Here is a 6,161-nt window from a genome sequence, read left to right on the forward strand (position 1 = left end):
CAGCCCGCAGCCCTCTTTTTTTTTCCCCCATCATCAAAGTTCTATTTGTTTTGTTGTGCATCAAGTCTTTCGTCTTAATTTGTCAAGAAATAAAAAAGGCACATGAGTAGTGATGATGTGAATGGGGATGTACAAATGGATCTAACAATACTTCAGATTAAGTGTGGCACATTTGCAGACAAAGATTGAGTGTACCACAAGAATGGTCACTCATATATCTAATCATTTTTATGATTAACAATAAGTCATCTTCAGCTAACCTAGATGCCAATTCAACAGTCACTCATTTTCTAGTACATTCAACAAAAAAAAAATAAAATAAAAAATTGGAGATTATATCACTTCACCGAAAGTATATAGAAATCTATAGGTTTTTTGGGTTGAGTAAAGGAGATTATTGCTCTCTAACAAAATGGATATGCCGTATGCAAATAACGATGGAGCAATTTACCTCAATTTGGCAGACGTGCATAAGCTATGAGTTGCATTATTAATAGTTCTTGACTTCTTGCAAGTCATAAATTTTTCCATTAAGTGTTTTGATTCTTGGAAGTTTTGATTCTTGGAATGATCTAAATTCATGCATTTGCTTGCGCATATGAGCGTGAAAATGAGATGGGGCTTGCTTGATCAGTCTGTATCGTCACAAAAAAGCCATGAAAACTTATTATTGTGTCCTGATCAAAACGTGCAATTACAGTGGTTCTTCTTTATTGTGCACAATGAACTTGTGTGTCATTTTCTTCTGGTCAACTCTCGCCACTGTCCAATGTCCATCTCTTTTGGTAAAATCTTGGGACAAAATTAGGGCCTTGTTTGGAAGGTGAATTTTTTTAGTGCTTGTATAAAATTTTATTGTAAATTACTGTGAAAGTTGTAGAAAAATTTTTATGGAATGAAAAGTTTCTTTCTTTTTCTTTTTTCTTTTCTTCTTTTTTTTTTTCTTTTCCTTCCTCCCTTCCCGCTTCTTCTCCCTTCTCCTTCCTTCCCCCGCCACCCCTCCTTCTCCCTCCTCCGCTACTCCTTTCCTCCCCTCTCCCCCTATGCTCGTCACCCCTCCCTCTCCTTCCCCCGCCACCCTTCTTCTCCCTCTCTCCTTTCCCTTCCTTCCCCCGCCACTCCTCTCCTGTCCTCTCTCCATCCCCCTTAAATCAGCTAATGAGTGTGGTGGAGGGGATGGAAGTGCCGACGCCGGAGAGCCAACTGGGATTGCAGCGCCCAGTTTTTGAACTCCCAATTGACCAATGAAACTTTTCGAATGGGTTTCACCAACGAAACGGAGAATCACTCACCTAGCTGCTCGTTGCTCTGATCAGCTGAAGACTCCGGCGTAGAAGTAGGTCGACTCCGGAGAACAACAGAAAGAGCAAAAACTTTTGTGCAGCGAAAGAAACAAATAAAAGAGTCTTCTGTGTGTGCTGTGAATTGAAAGGGAAAAAACTAGCCAAAACGACGTCGTTTTGTTAAAATGTTTCAGAAAGGGGCGAAAGTTCTGATAGAAGTTTTTTGGTTCCTGTAATAAAAGTTATTAAAAATTTAATATTATACAAACTTGCCTAAAAACCCAAGGTTCCAAACAGGGCATGGGTATGTTAGATCAAAAAATAATTAAGAAATATGTCAGAAAAGCGTTCGAAAAAATTTCTAGGGTAATGATGATATTTGTTAGCACGTCATTAATAATATGCAGTAGTATAGGACTTATTTTTTTTTTTTAAAATGAGTTACTTTATATTTATAATTTCTCTCGTCTTATCATTCATTTCAACTCAGCCACCGTTACGGGACATTCGGAATAGAGTTGTACGTTGGATCTTCATCATTACAACGTCACTAACCTCTAGCTACGATTCATTACGAGGGGAAAAAAAAGAGAGAGAGAGAGAAAAGAAGAAGAAATCTTTGAACCCTTATAACTCTGAACAGAATTCTCAACAATTTCTCGACAGATCAACAAGATATTCATAAGAGCACTATCTTCTCAGCTGGAATGCAATTGCTGACCAGAAGGTAATCATTCTTTCAGCAGTGCTAAATAAATGAACAATTAATTCATAGATTTCTGGTGACAGGGCAGCCAAGCCAAGCAATTGACAAGGCAGAAATGGCAGAAGTTGCCAGCATATGCCATACCCACCTTGCCATCTTTAAATAATCTTACAGTAGTGGGCTTGTAATTAGTGTTTGGAGGAGGTTTTGTTAGTAATGACAAGGGATTTGGCCGTTGCATCAGCCTTTTTTTTTTGGGTTGTAGATTACAAACAATGGACGCAAGTCTCCCACGATGACAAGTGGTAAAACACCTAAGACATTAGCAAAAGTAAGGGAACGTTTTTTTTTTTGTTTGGTTTCGTTTTTGTTTCTTGGTGAAAGATAAGCACGGACTTAATTGCGGCAATGCACAAGCCACGTTGCCCAGAAAAAGAGAAAAGGCTCCATAAACCTCTTTGGTCTCGGCTTAATCAGTTGCTTGTCTTAGCTTCTTGCCTTCTTTCGCCCGATCGCGTGCACTTGTACAGCCACGCTAATGCCAGTAGCATTTCTTATTTTTCATGCCAAACCAAAGTTACCAAGCCATAACCATCAAAAAACCTGCCCGCTTTTTGGGTAAGCCGTGCCGTTTATGCAACCAGATATTTCTTCGAAATTTGTGGGTTTGGATGGTTTCAAATATTATTTCATTTATTTTATAAATATAATATATAATTTATTTTTTTATATTATAAAAAATATTTTAAATAATCTCCCGTGGCGGTCAACGATAAATAGTACCGCTTCCAATAAGGCAACTTTAGCGAAACGTGCCTTTTTAGAGGCTCAGCGGCCGGAGTGTTGCCAATTTTGTTTGTAAAGAGCCAGCGTGCTAGACTGCTGGGGAGGACTTCTTAAAGTTCGTCCATGCTCCAAGGTTTACAGGGAAGCTTCCCTTCTCTCGCAAAATTCAGAGGGTGAGGTAACATTATTATTATTGGTTTGTAAAGAAAAGTATAATAAAGTAAAGGCAAGTTTTTTTTTTTTTTTGGGTGAGTGTGTTTTTGTTTAATAGGAAAGTTAAAAAAAAATTTCCCCCACGTCATCACATTTTATGTCTTGCAAATGCAGGATTTTGTAAGAAATTTGTTAGTTACATGCAATATTTACAATAATTACCAGTAACTATTCATTTTTTTTTTCTGAATTTTTCTAGTCGAACAAATGCACGACCTCATAAGTTTGACCCATTTGATGCATAAGTAAACTGTAAACCTGCATGCCTAACTTCAAATTAACCATAATTCAAACTTCTTAACTTGTCCACAATGAGTCTCTCACATCCCGGTGAATAGGGATGATAATGGGAAGGGATGTCTGCCGGTGTGAAAAAATGGATATAGATTAGGGATGGGTGGAAGGCAGAGACGGGGCAGCAATTGTTCCTCTCTCGCATTAAATGGGAAGGCCGCCTCTGCCTATAATTTAATATAGTAAAATATATATTTATGTTTTTATATGTATAATATAAAATAAATGTTATGTCATTCTTATTATATATATATATATTATATGAAATAAGTAACACATTATATTGTTATAATAAAATAATATAATTTTTTTTTAATAAAACTTCAAAAAAATAATTATTATAACTGTTATTAGATTTATATAAATTAAAAAAATAAATAAAATAATAATAATAATAATGATAGAGAGGCAAAATGGGTGCACCTGCAGGGGGAATGGGACGGAGTGGAGACGGTTTGCAAGATTGGAGAAGTAGAGGTGGGAAGAACTTTTGCAGAACAATGTGGGGGCGGGGTGGAGGGAAGCTTTTTTTTTTTTTTTTTCTTTCTCGCAAATGATCAAGAACACACGCACATGATTAGATTAATACTCAAAGAGTCGTCAAAAAACGATTCAAACGAACAATTTAAAAGAAATTCACAAAACAATCGAATTCAATCAATTGATAACAGAACCGACGACTTGTAAATCTTAAATCTAGGGACTAATGTCTCACGATCTTTCTTTCGTTCGACGTGGGACGGGATGGAGGTAAGCTTCCCTCCCTCCAAAACCGCCCCGCTGTCATTGCTACTGGCAAAGTAGTTTATAAAGTGATGCAAGAAAATTGTTAGCGTTCTATACTTTCAATTGTTCAAATAAAAAAATCACCCCCTCTAAACGTCTATGACCTTCCCATAATAGTTGCCACTTTTGATTTTGGAAATTTTTTCCTGTGGGAAATACTCTGAGTGGTCGTTGACACGACTACTATTTTCTAGTCAAAGTCTTGAAGCAGTAGACAGAATATGAGGGCTTGGAAGTAACTTTAGCCACCCTTATCCACCCGAAATGTCACCCTTATCCACCCGTCATTAATTTCATCGCGTAGCAGCCACTTCTCCTTCCCTCCCTCCCTCCCTTGTTTCTTCTTCCGGCCCTTTCCCCTTCCTTCCCTTTTGGGGATGGATGGATGAATGGATGGGCATGTCTGCCACAAAGCAATCTGACACAGTAAATGGTCAGAGGTCTACTGCTGCCGGTACTGGTGAGTGAGTGAGGGACACCAGTTGTGGTTGTGCAGGGACACCGCCAGTCAGCCTGCCCAGCTACTAGTAAATGAAATGAAGGAGGCGTGTGAGAGATATATATATTATAGTATGGGCGAAATCTTATCAGTTCCATAACCAATCACAACTGGGGCAACCAATTAAATTTTCCTTCTGATTAAGGGCGTGGCCCCTACTAAATCAGAATTATGGGACCCCATTTTTAGGGCCCCGATGCTGGCTCAGAGACTGGTCATGCTGATCTGATCTCCTTCCTCTTTTGCTGGAAAATTCGAATGAATTACTCTATATCATACCCTTCTTTCTATGGGACCGATTCATCAGCCCTTAATATTACCATGTTGCCATTTTCGTGTCCATACGGCTGCTGGTCCAAGGGTTGTCAAAAATACCGTGCAAATTTGACTAGACGTTGTCGAACCCAAAAATGCTGCTCTAGCTGGCTTTGGTAGATTAGATGATCCTAGATCTGCAGCTTTTTAGATGCCAATAAAAGCCGCATGCCCCGTCACCGCCATTACTTATGTAGTGCTCGAGGTAGGGATTTGCCCTAGACTCATGTCAACATGCCTGCTCTCTGAATTGCTTCATTAAAATGCCGGTTGAACTTATGCAGATATCTTAATTCAAATCGAGCCATAAATGTTCAAAATACTACAGTACTTCAAGATGTTACAGAGGGATCATAATCCACATTACGTTTGCATCTGTCCAATATTTCATGTATAACGAGTGTTGTTAGATCCAAATTGGATCGATCGGTCCAATCGTAAACCCGTCGAATCAGCCTTCCTTTAGAACTAATTTGCAGTATAAAATTATTTTGGTAAAAAATCAGTTAAAATAATAAAAAAAAATGGTTAAATCAGTGATTCGATTCAACTGATTAACCCGATTTTCAAACTTTTCTTTCTTTTTTTTCCCAAATATGAATTGAGTTACCTAAATTAAAACACTTTCATTCATTAATAGAAATAAGAAAATGTTACCAATTTAGTGTAAATATGAAAATCACTTATTTTCCTAAATGATCTCTAAATCAAGATGATTTTATCCCTATGATCTCATTAATTTAGCATAAGTGATTCCAACTTGCATTAATTTGTTTTAATTTTAGTTTTTCAAGTAGTTTTGAAGAATGGATATATTTAAACCATGAATTTACATTTTGATATATAATTATTAGGTGTATAAGTCTAATATTTTTGGAACATTTTTCATGATTGGCCAAATATAACTAAGAACTTAAATTCAATATTTCTGAAATTTATAAAAATATAAAATAAATATAACACCGTGCTGATGTCAGCGAATTTTTTAGAATGACTCAATATAAAATGTTAGCCGAATCGCTGTCCGGTCCGAATTTAACAACACTGGGTATAACAAGACCGAGCCAAAAACTACTCTTAGTCAAGTTTCATCAACAATTGAATTAATGATGATAATTCTTGATTTCTTCTCACACGATGAAAATTGATCAAACTCCATGCATTGTAGTAGCAGCTGCCTGCCTCCCCATAAAATATCGGAGGGAAGTATGATTCATACAGCATGAAGCTACCAGCGTTGCCTGTGGGTTTTGACTGTTGACCATTAGCACGCCAAGTG

Source organism: Coffea arabica, chromosome 2c (genome assembly GCF_036785885.1).
Source record: "Coffea arabica cultivar ET-39 chromosome 2c, Coffea Arabica ET-39 HiFi, whole genome shotgun sequence".
Lineage (NCBI taxonomy): Eukaryota > Viridiplantae > Streptophyta > Magnoliopsida > Gentianales > Rubiaceae > Coffea > Coffea arabica.